The following is a 16454-nucleotide window of genomic DNA, read 5'->3' as shown; positions in this document are numbered from 1 at the left end:
TGTGGTATTAGTTGTATATGAATATAATAAAATTACCTTGTCTTTTGGAGACCGCTCTATGATTTTAATCTAGACTTTTACAGCATGCATATTTGTTATAACAGAACACATAACTAACACTGTAATAAATGGGCAGATTATTTTGTGCATATTTCATTGTGTAGCTATATATCTACATGAGCGCTTTCACACACATTGACTTTCATACATTCCATGTAACCATTAATATTTTCTCAGCAGATGCTTTGAAGTGCTCCTCTCTGCCTCCCCTCACAGCCCTTTGGCATTTATATATTTGTGTGGTAAATCTCAGTTATCTTTCCTCCTCATCAGGATATAGATACATGCAGGACTGATCCAAAGACCTCATCCTGTCTCATGCTGACATGTTTCAATTTAGCATTCACTCCAAATGGCACTGAAGCAAGAGGCCATTTGATAATTGGGCAGTGCCGTAAACGCCAGAGTTTGGCGAAGGTCCAGAGTGCCCCTTTACAATGCAAAATAATTAGCCCACTTCAATCTAAAACAATCGTCCCCGTTCCAATCTGCCCCACTCCAATCTTCCCCACTCCAAAATAATCTACCCACTCCAGTCTGCCCCACTACAATCTGTCCCACTCCATTACAAAACAATTTGCTCCAACTCCATTCCAAAACAATCTGCCCCAATCAAATCCCCAAAAATTGCCCCACTCCAATCTACCTCACTCCAATTTACCCACTCCAATCCACCCCAATCCAATCTACCTCACCCCATTTCAATTCACCCCACTCTGATACAATCCATTCCATCTAGTCCACCAAGTCCAATTCAACCCAATCTACCCCAATCCAATCCACCCCACTACCTCAATCGACTCCAACCCACTCCAACCTATTCCACCGCACTCCAGACCACTCTATGACACTACACTCTATGACACACACTTCACAACACTCTCTGCCACTTAACACCGCTTACCTCTACTCAACTCTACAACACTCTACTCCATTCTATGACACTCTACTCCAACAAATCCAGTCTATGACACCCTACTCCTTCCACCCCCTCAAGGACACTGGCAGGTGCCACTTAACAATAATCCACATAAATACACTCCATATCATGCCACATAATTCCAATCAGCATAATTCCACTCAACGCCATTCAGTTCCACGCAACAAAATTCCACTCTACACATTTCCATTCCACACCACATAATTCGGCAACAAACATATAATTTAACCCAACAAAACATTTACACAGCAAGCCACATACATTCAATCCACCCCACAGAATACCGCATCATGCCACAAAATTCAACAGCGCACCACATAATTAAACTCCACATCATACCACTACACAATACAAAATACCATTCCACATAATTACACTTCATAACACTCAATCCCACGCCACATAATTCCAGGACATTAAAAAACATCATTATTATCCATATAATTCCACTGCACAACATGCCACATATTTCCACTACACACATCCACACCACACAACACAATTCCATACCACACAATTCCACAACTAACAATTACAATCCAACCCACATAATTTCACTCCACACCACATATCTCCACTCCCCCCCATAACACATGGGTAAAAGACATTGGGGGTCATTACAGCATTGGCGGTAAAAGCCGCTTACCGCCGTGTAGAAGACCGCCAACACACCGCCGCGGCCGCGGAAAACCGCCACAGCTATTTTGAACCACATTTCGGAATCCGCCAAAATTCAGACACCCACACAAGTCCGCCACACCAAAGGTCAGTGATAAACTGGTGAAAACTAAACCTCCACCATCACGCCAACAGAAATACGCCCACACTATCACGACACATGAATCCACGCGGCGGTCTTTCAACTGCGGTATTCCATTGGTGGTACACACCGCTGCCCTCAAAATACACACACTCTTACAAAACACTACCACATTGGACAATTCAAAATATACACACCTGATACACATACACACACCACTCCCACACACCCAATACAATATAAAACACACACCCACATCACCCACAAACCCCCACGACCAGAATCACAGAGAGAAGGCAAGAGAGAGACACCACCATCAACAAACTAGCATCCACAGGCACACAACACCATCACCCACACAACTTCCACGCACCTCACATAACACACCAATACATATCACCACACTTATCACCACACACTCCACCCCACACATCACCTACACCACCCCATGGCAAGGCAAAGACACCCCAGGTTCTCGGAGGAGGAGCTCAGGGTCATGGTGGAGGAAATCGTCAGGGTAGAGCCACAGCTATTCGGAGCACAGGTGCAGCACACCTCCATTGCAAGGAAGATGGAGCTATGGCGAAGAATAGTGGACAGGGTCAACGCAGTGGGACAGCACCCAAGAAATCGGGAGAACATCAGGAAGAGGTGGAATGACCTACGGGGGAAGGTGCGTTCCGTGGTCTCAAGACACCACCTGGCGGTTCAGAGGACTGGCGGCGGACCCCCACATCCTTCCCCACAACTAACAACATGGGAGGAGCAGGTCCTGGCGATTCTGCATCCTGAGGGCCTCGCAGGAGTAGGTGGAGGAATGGACTCTGGTAAGTCAAATTTCAATTATTACATCCCCCACCCTACCTGCATGCTATCACATACCCCCACCCTCACCCCCAGCACCCCAACTCCTCACATATGTCCCAACATCACAAACCACCCACCTCAATACCAAGCCCTGCATGCAACAACAAAGCATGGACACCCATCACTAAAGCATGCCACCTGCACATACCCATACAGCCCCCTAAACCACCATCACACAAGCTCCCACACAGGAATGCAAGCAATGGGGTACACGGTCACCCACACATTGCACACCATGACACACACAGATGTAATAACCATCCTTTTATACCCCTGCAGGAGCCCTTCCCAACGTCACCGGACAGGAGGGTCCACACATGTCCACACCACCAACAGAAGAGGCCCACAGTGATGACAGCACTTCTGTCCAACTGGATCTAGATGACCAGCCCGGCCCATCGGGGACCTCAGGACAGTTGTTTCCCATCACACAGTCACAGGCCACTACAGACCTTCCACCCTCTGGAAACACCAGCATAGCACCCACCCAGTGGGCCCATACCTCCGTCCCCAGGAGACGTCAATCAGCTGTGTGTCCACCACTACAGGGAACCCAGGATAACTCACCACCCCAACAACAACAGGGACCTGGGGGCAGTGGTAGTGGGCACACGGTCCAGGGGACGGAGGCTCAGGAACACAGGGGAACTGGGAGGGCTGCTGTGCGACAGGGGGCGGACAGGCCAAGGGAGCCCACTCTCCACGAGGCCCTCTCCTCCATCATGGGAGCCTACCACCACTCCCAGGAGACGATGGCAATGGTCCTGGCCAAGTTTCAGGAGGCCCAGCGCCTGCAGGAGGAACAGTATATGGGCTTTAGGGAGGAACTCAGAACCATCAGCTCCACCCTGGGCACCATTGTAGGGGTGCTGAAGGAACTTGTGAACACCAGGAGGGACACTGTGGCACAACAAGGGGCCCCTGATACTAGCATGGACGATGAACTGCCCACCACTTCCGCCGGCGCTAGTGGACAGGACGCCCCACCACAGGACCACCACACCAGCACCCCACCCCCTGCAGAGGGAGAACCACCCCGCAAACGGTCCCTGAGATCCAGGACAAAGACAGAGCACGATGCCAAGACCCCTGCCAAGAAATTAGACCACCCTGATTGTCATCCTGCTGTCCCACTTTGTCACCCTGTCCATACTTTAACTGCTCCAGCTCCACTTCCTATGCCCATATGGGCAATGCAACTGTGAGACTAATAGACTGGACTCTGCCATGGACATTCCTCCACCATCACCCCTTATCATTTCACTACCCCCTCCAATATTGAGCACTTAAATAAACACACCTAAAGCACAAAACGATCTGGAGTCTGTCTGTGATTTCAAAATAGTGTATTAGCAATTACAGTGACAAAATGCATTTTTAAATAGTAATGTCAACATACCTATGTCACACAGCTCTATTCCATGAGGAATCTAAGCAGATGTCACACAGTGGGACCCACATCTGTGAAATCGTAAGGGAAAGTGACAACTCAGTGACCATACACTGGGTGAAAATGACAGGCAGTAGAGAGGTGGTAGTGTTAAAGTACATGTAGTATGCAGGTTTCTATCCTTACCTGTCTCACTGGAAATATTGCATGATCACTGAGTCACTGTTCTGCATGTCCTCTTCCTCTGCTTCCTCGTCTTCACTGTCCACAGGCTCCACAGCTGCCACAACACCGCCATCTGGACCATCCTCCTGCAGAAAAGGCACCTGTTGTCGCAAAGCCAAGTTATGAAGCATACAGCAGGCCACGATGATCTTGCACACCTTCTTTGGTGAGTAGGATAGGGATCCACCTGTCATATGGAGGCACCTGAACCTGGCCTTCAGGAGCCCGAAGGACCGCTCGATCACCCTCCTAGTTCGCCCATGGTTCTCATTGTAGCATTCCTCTGCACTTGTCCTGGGATTCCTCACTGGGGTCAGTAGCCATGACAGGTTGGGTAACCAGAGTCACCTGCAAATGGTGAGGGACAACTGTTCGACACACACCAACTCTTAGGGATATCCTTAGACCCAGGCAACCATTCCCACTGACTTGCTTCCAGGTGCTCACCTAATAGCCACACACACAGTGCCTCTGGAGTTGACCCATCACATAAGGGATGCTGCTATTCCGCAGGATGTAGGCATCATGCACTGAGCCAGGGAACATGGCATTCACATGGGAGATGTACTGGTCAGCCAAACATACCATCTGTACATTCATGGAATGATAACTCTCCCGGTTTCTGTACACCTGTTCACTCCTGTGGGGGGGACCAAAGCCACATGTGTCCCATCAATGGTACCTATGATGTTGGGGATATGTCCCAGGGCATAGAAATCACCTTTCACAGTAGGCAAATCCTCCACCTGAGGGAAAACGATGTAGCTCCGCATGTGTTTCAGAAGGGCAGACAACACTCTGGACAATACGCTGGAAAACATAGGCTGGGACATCCCTGATGCCATGGCCACTGTTGTTTGAAATGACCCACTTGCAAGGAAATGGAGCACTGACAGCACCTGCACTTGAGGGGGGATTCCTGTGGGATGGCGGATTGCTGACATCAGGTCTGGTTCCAACTGGGTGCACAGTTCCTGGATTGTGGCACGGTCAAGCCTGTAGGTGATAATCAAATGTCGCTCCTCCATTGTTGACAGGTCCACCAATGGTCGGTACACCGGAGGATGCCGCCATCTCCTCACATGTCCCAGCAGACGGTGCCTATGAAGGACAATTGCGAGCACAGAGTCAAACAACTCAGAGGTACGTACCCACAGTTTACATAGAACACCATTCATACACAAAAGGTGGGCTGTATGTGTGTTGAGTCTAGGCCTAGGTCTGTGTGACGCAGTTGAAAATGAAGCTATGTGTGCCTCTGAAATGGCGGCTGCCTGACCTGTAAAGTGGGACAATGGGATGTGAGGTAACTGCGCTGGCGTTGTACACCGTCGCTGTAGGTGGTCGAAGAACGCTGTGCAGTGCTGCATTGGTTAACATTGGACCCTATGGGTCACAGGAGCCAATGACGATGTACGCCGACGGTGACGGTACGCACCGCCGCGGATGTGACCGCCATTTTCTATCACTTCAATCACTCGATACCTGATCTTCGACAGGAGAGGACCTACACTGCAAGTGCTGCTGTGACCTCGGTCTGGAAGAGACAATGGCTCGAGTGTCTGGTGAAAGGGCCCCTGCCTTCACATCGGAGGAGTTGGAGAAACTCATTGATGGGGTCCTCCCCCAGTACAAGCTACTCTACGGTCCTCCAGACAAACAGGTAAGTGCACTGGGAGCATGGTGTATGGGCTATGCCTGTGTGGAGAGGGCTGGATGTAGGAAGGAAGGGGGCAGAGTGGTGCGTGCATGAAAGATGGTGAATGCATGTGCCACATGGCAAGGGTAGGGATGGGGGCCAATCACTTTGACGGTGCAGTTGGTAATAACTTCTCTTTTTCCCCTGTACATTTCATGTAGGTCAGCGCCCACCAGAAGAAAGATATTTGGCGTGCCATCGCCAAGGAAGTCCAGACCCTGGGGTCTACCACAGACGGAGCACCCACTGCCGTAAAAGATGGGAGGACATTCGCCGCTGGAGCAAGGAGGCGGCGGAGGCTCAACTGGGGATGGCCTCCCAACGTGGGAGGGGTGCCCGTCACACTATGACCCCCCTGATGTTCAGGATCCTGGCGGTGGCCTAGCCGGAGTTGGATGGGCGCTTGAGGGCATCACAGCAGACACAAGGGGGTGAGTACACTCTCATTCAGCTGACTTTGCGCGCACTACGAGGTGTCTGGGTGGGGGAGGTGGGCTATGGGTTTCCCTAGGCCAGGGCGAGTTCCGTAGGCAAGGCCCCTCCGTAAGGCAGGCCATGTGGCACCCCACCCCACCTATGTAGAGTGCCAAGTACAGCTGTTCAGGCCCTTGTGTCATCTATGTGTGCAGATGTTGTCCATAGCCTTGTAGGCCATTTCCCAGGAATTGAACAGTGGAGCCCAAGAGCGTGGCGTAGTGCAGGGGGCTTCTGTGTCTGTCATGTCCGCCAACGGTAGCGGTAATGCATTCACTCAACATGCCTTTCTTCTGTCTCCCGACACCCGTTTTTGGACTCCCTGTTCTTGTGTGCATTAGCATCATCAGGCGACACTACGGAGTCATAATTCACCAGTGGGACGGAGGGCAAGGGGAGCTCCACGGCAAGGACAGGAGCTGACACCAGCGACACAGACTCGTCCTCTGATGGGAGCTCCCTTGTGGTGGCGGCAACATCTGTGCCCCTCCCATCTACAGGTACAGCTGCCACCCCCCCTACCAGCACCACCCTCCCAGCAGCCCCTCAGCCTTTGCCCCGTGCCCGCTCACCCAGGAGGGTGGGCATCACCTTCACCCCAGGCACCTCAGCCCCTGCCCCTGTCACCCCTGCTGCCCTCAGTGAGGAGGCCATTGACCTCCTCAGGTCCCTCACTGTTGGGCAGTCTACCATTTTGAATGCCATCCAGGGTGTAGAGAGGCAGTTGCAACAAACCAATGTATTCCTGGAGGGCATTCATTCTGGTCAGGCGGCCCTTCACCGAGTTTTTCAGACTCTGGCCTCAGCACTGATGGCAGCCATTGTCCCCGTCTCTAGCCTCCCCCCTCCAACTTCCTCCACCCGACCCAATCCCCTGTACCTCTGCCTATCCCAAGCACACCTACAGCCCAACATGCACACACGTCAGCACACAAGGGTAGCTCTAGCAAACATAAGCACCACACATCCCACAGGCACTCACTCAAGCATCACACACATGCAGACACACCAACATCCACTGCCTCCACTGTGTCCCCCTCCTCCTCGTCTCCCTCCTCCCTCCCTGTCTCGTCTACACTCACACCTGTGTGCACTACCTCTACAGCCACTATGTCCCTCTCCAGCACACCCACCACCACACCCCGCTCACGTGCAGTCACCATCCCCACTACCATTCACACGTCTCCTGTGTCTCTCCCAGTGTGTCTGTGATGCCCCCTCCTCAGATACACTAACGCAGGCACACACCCACCCAACAGCCATCCACCTCACGACAGCCTCCAGTGCATGTACCTTCACCCAAAGTCACCAAACGTACACCTCGTACAGCCACCACCTCTTCCTCCACTCCCAAACCCCCTCCAGCTACCCGTCCCAGTGTGTCCAAAAAACTTTTCCTGTCCACCCTTGACCTCTTTCCCTCACCTCCCCCACCCCGTCCATCTTATAGGTCCCAAAGTAGCACCTCAGCCACAACATTTCCGGGACCAATGGTGCCTGTAGTCACCGGAATGTGGAGTGCACCGGCCACCAGGGCAGCCAGTGTGGCACGGAGCCACAGCACAGACAGTCCCCCACCTGTGAAGCATCAGAAGTTGGCCAGTGCCCGGTGGGAGAGGGGGAAGCCTCCAGCCACCAAAGCCGCTCCCAGGGGTCCCGGTGGGAGTGTGGAGTCAGCTGTGACACCTTCCAAGGTGGGGAAGGGCCACAAGAAACCCGGCAAGTCTGGCAAGAGCAGCACGGCGGAGAAGACCGCCATCATCCCCGCTGCCCAGGAGGCCAATGCCAGCCCCATTCCAGCTGCCCAGGAGGCCACCGCCAGCCCCATCCCAGCTGCCCAGGAGGCCACCACCAGCCTCAGCCCGGCTGCCCAGGAGGCCACCGCCCGCCCCATCTCAGCTTCCCAGGAGGCCACTGCCAGCCCCAGCCCAGCTGCCCAGGAGGCCACCGCCAGCCCCAGCCCAGCTACCCAGGAGGCCACCGCCAACCCCAGCCCAGCTGCCCAGGAGGCCACCACCAGCCCAAGCCCAGCTGCCCAGGAGGCCACCGCCAGCACCAGCCCAGCTGGGCCATGAAGGACCACCAGCAAAAGGCCCTTTGGGCCATGAAGGACCGCCAGCAAAAGGCCCGTTGGGCCATGAAGGACCGCCGGCAGCTGAGACCCTGCAATGTAGACCGCCATCTGAAGCACCGCTGAACAGGGCACCGTCATCTGAAGCACCGCTGAACATGGCACCGCCATCTGAAGCACCGCTGAACAGGGCACCGCCATCTGAAGCACTGCTAGCCCATGAGCGGCAGGGGCACTGACGCAACTGGGTCCGTCACGGGGTGAATGATGCACTCTGGCCACCATGCCCCATCCAGAACCAGTGGGAACTGTCATCCACTACCTCTGTCCTTAACAGGATGAAGCACTCTGGGCACCAGTCCCCCTCCAGAACCAGTGGAGAGATCCATCCACTACCTCTGTCCTTAACAGGATGAAGCACTCTGGGCACCAGTCCCCCTCCAGAACCAGTGGAGACTGTCATCCACTTGTGAGACTGTGGCTTTGCACTACCCATGATTGAACAGTGGGCAGACTACCCACTGTAGAGACTTGAGAGACTGTGGCTTTGTACTCCCCAGGATTGAACAGTAGGCAGACCACGCACTGTAGAGACTTGAGAGACTGTGGCTTTGCACTCCCCAGGATTGAACAGTGGGCAGACCACCCACTGTATAGACTTGTGAGACTGTGGCTTTGCACTCCCCAGGATTGAACAGTGGGCACACCACCCACTGTATAGACTTGTGAGACTGTGGCTTTGCACTCCCCAGGATGGAACAGTGGGCAACCCACCCACTGTAGAGACTTGAGAGACTGTGGCTTTGCACTCCCCAGGATTGAACAGTGGGCAGACCACCCACTGTATAGACTTGTGTGACTGTGGTTTTGCACTCCCCAGGATTGAACAGTGGGCAGACCACCCACTGTATATACTTGTGAGACTGTGGCTTTGCACTCCCCAGGATTGAACAGTGGGCAGACCACCCACTGTAGAGACTTGAGAGATTGTGGCTTTGCACTCCCCAGGATTGAACAGTGGGCAGACCACCCACTGTATAGACTTGTGAGACTGTGGCTTTGCACTCCCCAGGATTGAACAGTGGGCATGTGGCCCCCTCGTGGATTTGGCATCGTGAACTCAAGTGGCTGAGGTGCCCCCCCTTTCCCTCCCCCTGAGATGCCTGTTTTCTTGCTCTATGATGCCCCTGCAGTTTTCTCTCCGTCATGGTCGGGGATCTTGTGTGGGCCTCGCCCATACCATGTGGTCCCAGTGTTCCACGGACTTTCTTTGTGCAGTACCTGGACTACTATGCCTGGTATTTATTTTGTACATTGTGTATATATATATTTCTGCCTACTTCTTTTTAATATATTCCGATGGATACACTCATTTTCTTTGGTCTTTGCATTCTTCCGGGGGGGTTGGGGGGGTAATTATATTGTATCATGATGTATTAGTGTGTGTGTTGTGGTTGGTGTGGGTGGGGGTGGGGGTGTTGCGTGTTGCGTGTGTGTGTCCCTGTTTTTTCCCTCCCCCTTCCCTGTGTCGTAGGTGCAGTACTCACCGTGGTCTTCACCACCGGCGTGACACTCACAACAGGCTGGGCAGACTTCCTCTGGACCTTCCCCACCTTTTTTGGAGTTACAGCTGACTCACCAATCACCTTCGATCCCATTTCACTTGTTGTCCCACCAGGAGTCTTGACACGGTCCCGTCATCCACTCTCCAATTTCGGAGCCTTTACAGGGGGTGGGCTGCCAGTGCCTTGGCTCCAGGTCCTACTGCCTGCCCTGGTGGCCGGTGCACTCCAAAAACCTTGAACAGGCACCACTGGTACTGGAGGCTTTTTGGCTGAGGCGCTACGACGGGACTGATGAATTGGAGGGGGAGTGGGGGCAAAAAGGTCAATTTGACAGAGGGACAGTTTCTGACGAACACTGGGATGGGTAGCTGGAGGGGGTCTGGGAGTGGAGGAAGAGGAGGTGGTTGTAGGAGGTGTCACTCTAGCAGTTTTGGGTGCAGGTGCAGGTGCAGGTACTGGAGGCTGTCGTGAGGTGGATGGATGTTGGGTGAGTGATTGCCGGCGTTTGGGTACTTTGGGAGCGGGCGTCACAGACACACTGGGAGAGGACACAGGGGACGTGTAAATGGCAGTGGAGGTGGTGAGTGCAGGTGAGCGGCGTGTGGTGCTGGGTGTCCTCGTGCGAGTCCTAGTGCCTGTAGATGTGGTGCATGCAGGTGTGTGTGTAGACGTGACTGGGAGGGAGGAGGGAGAAGAGGAGGACAGTGGATGTTGCTGTGTCTGTATAGGTGTGATGCTTGTGTGAGTGCCTGTGGTGTGTGTGGTGCCTATGTTTGCTTCAGCTACTTGTGTGTGTTGACTTGTCTGCATGCTGGTCTGTAGGTGTGGTTGGGATGGGCTGGGATACAGGGATACAGGGGATTGGGTCTGGGTGGAGGAAATTGGAGGGGGGAGGCTGGACACAGGGACAATTGCTGCCATCAGTGCTGAGGCCAGAGATTGCAGGGTTTGCTGAAGGACAGCCTGACCAGAATGAATGCCCTCCAGGAATGCATTACCGTGTTGCAACGCCCTTTCTACACCCTGGATGGCATTCACAATGGTAGACTGCCCAACAGTGAGTGACCTGAGGAGGTCAATGGCCTCCTCACTGAGGGCAGCAGGGGTGACTGGGGCAGGGCCTGAGGTGCCTGGGGCGAAGGTGATGCCCACCCTCCTGGGTGAGCGGGCACGGGGCGGACGCTGAGGGGCTGCTGGGAGGGCGGTGCTGGTAGGGGGGGTGGCGGCTGTACCTGTAGAAGTGGGGTGCACGTTGGTGCCGCCACCGAAGGGGAGCTCACATCGGCGGATGAGTCTGTGTCACTGGTTGGTGATCCGGTGGCCGACGTGAAGCTCCCCTCGCCCTCCGTCCCACTGGTGTATTCAGAGTCTGTGGTGTGGCCCTCCATGGCCATGTGGGATGCAGCTCCCTCGTGCTCCGGTGCCACTGTACCTCCGCCTGTTGATGCTGATGTACAAAAGGACAGGGAGAGCAGGAAAAGGGGGGGAGACAGAAGAAAGAGAGTTTTAGTGCATGGCATACCGCTACTGTTGGCAGACAAGACAGACGCAGCAGCCCCATGCACAACGCCGCGCTCCTGCCCTCTGCACATGCAATTTCATGGATATGGCCTACATGACAATGTTTGAAATCTGCGCACATGGGTGCCACAGGGGCAACTATTCCCATAACTTGCTAATTTTCTGAGGTGGGGTAGAGTGCCACATGGCCTACATTACGGAGGGACCTTGCCTAACTAACTCGCCCTGGCCTAGGGACACCCACAGCCCACCTCCCCCACCCAGACACCTCCACTGCACGCAAAGTCAGCAGAATGAGGTTGTACTCACTACCCTTGTGTCTGCTGTGATGTCCTTAAGTGCCCATCCAACTCCGGGTAGGTCACCGCCAGGATCCGAAACATCAGGGGGTCATGGTACGACGGGCACCCCTCCCACTTTGGGAGGCCATCCCCAGCTGAGCCTCCGCCATCTTCTTGCTGCAGCGGAGAATGTCCTCCCATCTCTTCTGGCAGTGGGTGCCCCGTCTCTGGTGGGCCCCCAGGGTCCGGACCTCCTTGGCGATGGCATGCCAAATGTCCCTCTTCTGGTGGGCACTGACCTACATGACATGCACAAGGGAAGAGGAACAGTCATTACCAATTGCACCATCAATGTGTGTGGCCCCCTCCCTACTCTGACCATGTGGCCCATTTATTTCCATGCTTTACTGTAGTATGACTTCTGCCCCTTCCCTCTTCCACCCAGCCTTGTCCACCCAGGCCTAGCCCCTACAACGTGCTCCCTGTGTACTAACCTGTTGGTCTGGAGGACCGTAGAGTAGCGTGTCCTGGGGGAGGACCCCATCCACAAGTTTCTCCAACTCCTGTGCAGTGAAGGCAGGGGCCCTTTCCCCAGATGCAGCAGCCATCGTCACTTCCAGACCGAGGTCACAGCAGCACTAGCAGTGTAGGTCCTCTCCTGTCGAAGGTCAGGTATCCAGTCTTGAAGAGATAGAAAATGGTGGTGACGTCCGCGTCGGTGACGTCCGCGGCGGTGCGCATCATCACTTCATTGGCTCCTGGGACCCATAGGGTCCAATGTTAACCAATGCAGCATTGCGCCACGCTCTACGACCGCCTACCGCGACGGTGTGCAACGCCAGCGCTGTTACCCCACAATCCCATTGTCCCACTTTAGAGGTCAGGCAGCCGCCATTTCAGGTGCCCACATGGATTCATTTTCAACTGCGTCACACATACTGAGGCCTACACTCAACACATACAGGAAGGGTTTATTGTCTGGTGTAGTCTTGTGTGTGACTGTGGGTACATACCTGGAGGAATAGTGACTGTTTCTTCGCTGTTGTCCTTCGTAGGCACGTCAGCTGGGACATATGAGAAGATGGCAAAATCCGCCGGTGTACCGACCGCTGGTGGACCTGTTGACAATGGAGGAGCGATATTTAATCGTAACCTACAGGTTTGACCGTGCCACAATCCAGGAACTGTGTACCCAGTTGGAGCCAGAGCTGATGTCACCAATCCGCCATCCGACTGGAATCCCCCCTGACGTGCAGGTGCTGTCAGTGCTCCATTTCCTTGCAAGTGGGTCATTTCAGACAACAGTGGCCATGGCATCAGGAATGTCCCAGCCTATGTTTTCCAACGTGTTGTCCAGAGTGTTGTCTGCCCTGCTGAAACACGTAAGGAGATACATCATTTTCCCTGAGGTGGAGGATTTGCCTACAGTGAAAGGTGACTTCTATGCCCTTGGACATATCCCGAACGTCATAGGTGCCATTGATGGGACCCATGTAGCTCTGGTCCCCCCTGCAGGAGTGAACAGGTGTACAGGAACAGGAAGAGTTATCATTCGATGAATGTCCAGATGGTCTGTTTGGCAGACCAGTACATCTCGCAGGTAAATGCTATGTTCCCTGGCTTAGTGCATGACGCCTACATCCTGCGCAATAGCAGCATCCCTGATATGATGGGTCAACTCCAGAGGCACCGTGTATGGCTATTGGGGGACTCTGGTTACCCCAACCTTTCCTGGCTATTGACCCCAGTGAGGAATCCCAGGACCAGGGCAGAGGAACGCTACAATGAGGCCCATGGGCGGACTAAGAGGGTTATCGAGCGCACCTTCGGCCTTCTTAAGGCCAGGTTCAGGTGCCTCCATATGACAGGTGGATCCCTATTCTACTCACCGAAGAAGGTTTGCAACATCATCATCGCCTGCTCCATGCTCCATAAATTGGCATTGCGACGCCAGGTGCCTTTTCTGCAGGAGGATGATCCAGATGACGGTGTTGTAGCAGCTGTGGAGCCTGTGGAGCCTGTGGGCAGTGATGAGGATGAAGCTGAGGAAGACAAAAACGACAACAGGGAGTCAGTCATACAGCAATATTTCCAGTGACACACAGGTGAGAACTTTTTATTTTTTACCATTACATTGACTTTCACACATCTACCTCTATCCTGAACCTCCATTTCACTCACTATTTGTTAACTGAGTTGTCCCCTTCCATTCCAGTTTCACAAATGTGGTAACCTACGTGTCAACTGTTTGCATCCTTGAAGGACTTATGATGTGTGACATAGGTATGTTAGCCTTCCAATGGGTAACCCATTATGAAACTGTAATTGATAATTACAAATCATAAATTGACTCCGTTTTTTTTGGGTGTTTCAAGGGTGTTTATTTAAGTGCAAAGAAATGCACTGTCACGCCAACAGAAATACGCCCATGCCATTACGACCCACGAATCCACGCGGCGGTCTTTCAACCGCGGTATCCCATTGGCGGTACACACCGCTGCACTCAAAATACACACACATCTACAAAACACTGCCACATTGGACAATTACAAATACACACACCTGATACACATACAAACACCACTCCCACACAATCAAGACGATATAAAACACACACCCACATCACCCACAAACCCCCACAAATCGAAATTCAGAGACAAGGCGCAATACAGAGAGAGAGAGCACAGGGAACGCAAACCACAACACACACAGGAACCCAACATCATCCCCCACACTATATCTACGCACAAAACACCACACACCACTACACTCATCACCACAAACATCACCCCACACCTCATCCACACCACCCCATGGCACCCCAAAGACACCCCAGGTTCTTGGACCAAGAACTCAGGGTCATGGTGGAGGAAATAATTAGGGTAGAGCCCCAGCTCTTCGGCACACAGGTGCAGCACACCACAATAGCCAGGAAGGCGGAGCTATGGCAAAGGATCGTCGACAGGGTCAACGCTGTGGGACAGCATCCCAGAAATCGGGAAGACATCCGAAAGCGCTGGAACGACCTACGGGGGAAGGTGCGGACGATGGTGTCAAGACACAACATCGCTGTGCAGAAGACTGGCGGCGGACCCCCACCCACTCCACCCGAATTCACAGCATGGGAGCAAGAGGTCTTGAACATCCTGCATCCTGAGGGCCTCGCTGGAGTAGGCGGAGGAATGGACTCTGGTAAGTCTAATCTCAACTACTTCACCCCCCCCAACCACCAGCATCCCAACCCACACCCCCACCCTCACCCCCAACCCCCAGAACATATCCTCCCTGCTAATGTCTCACCAGCACAACCCACCCAAACCAACACCGACCCCTGAATGCCAACACAAACCATGGACACCCATCACCTAAGCATGACCACTGCACATACCCATCCCCCCCCCAAACCACCCTCACAACTCCTCCCACAAGGGAATGCCAGCACTGGGGGACAAGGGCACCCACAAATCGCACGCCATGGCACACACAGAAGCAATAACCATACTCTTTTACCCCTGCAGGGCCCGAACGCCAACACACCGGCCCGGAGGGTCCAGAAATGTCCATCCCACCCCCAGAACAGGCCCCCAGTGATGACAGCAGCTCTGTCGACCTAGAACCTGATGACCAGCCCGGACCATCGGGGACCTCTAGACAGTCAGTTCCCCTCAGGCAGCCACAGGCCACAGCAGACCTACCCCCCTCTGGAAACCCCAGCACAGCACCCACCCAGCGGGCCCATGCCTCTGTCTCCAGGACAGGTCAAGCAGCGGTGTGTCTACCACCACAGGGCACCCAGGGCAACCCACCACCCCAGCAACAACAGGGACCTGGGGGCAGTGGTAGTGGGCACACCGTCCAGGGGACAGAGGCCCAGGAACAAAGGGGAACTGGGAGGGCTGCTGTGCGACAGAGGGAGGACAGGCCTAGGGAACCCACTGTCAAAGAGGCCCTCACCACCATCATGGGAGCGTACCACCACTCCCAAGAGACGATGGCGACGGTCCTGGCCCGGTTCCAGGAGATCCAGGCCATGCAGGAGGGCCAGTACATGGGGTTCCGGGAAGAACTGCGCAGCATCAGTTCCGCAATGGGTACAATCGTGGTGGCACTCAACCAGATTGTCACCACATTGCGGGACCATGTGGCCCCCCAAAGGGCCCCTGCCACTAGCATGGAGGAAGAACAGCCCACCACCTCCGCCGGCGCTAGTGGTCAGGAGGCCCCGACACAACAGCAACGGGCCACCCGGACCCCACCCCCTGCAGAACATGAACCACCCCGCAAGAAAGGCCTGAGACCTAGGAAGAAGACAGAGTAGGATGTCAAGACCCCCGCCATGCACGGATCCCCCCGGATGTCATCCCACTGTCCCACTTGTTCACCCTGTCCCCCTTGAACTGCCCCTGCTCCACCTTCCACAGGCATATGGACAATGCACCTGTGCGAACGAGAGTCTGGACTCTGCCATGGACATGCCTCCACCATCACCCATCACCCTTTTTGAACTATACACCAATTTTTGCACTTCAATAAACACAATTATTGCACAAAAACCATCTGGAGTCTGCTATTTATATTTTTAAACCAAATGTATTTGATAT

Source organism: Pleurodeles waltl, chromosome 3_1 (genome assembly GCF_031143425.1).
Source record: "Pleurodeles waltl isolate 20211129_DDA chromosome 3_1, aPleWal1.hap1.20221129, whole genome shotgun sequence".
Lineage (NCBI taxonomy): Eukaryota > Metazoa > Chordata > Amphibia > Caudata > Salamandridae > Pleurodeles > Pleurodeles waltl.
The sequence above is the reverse complement of the archived record's forward strand: the minus strand, read 5'-3'. Positions refer to the sequence as shown.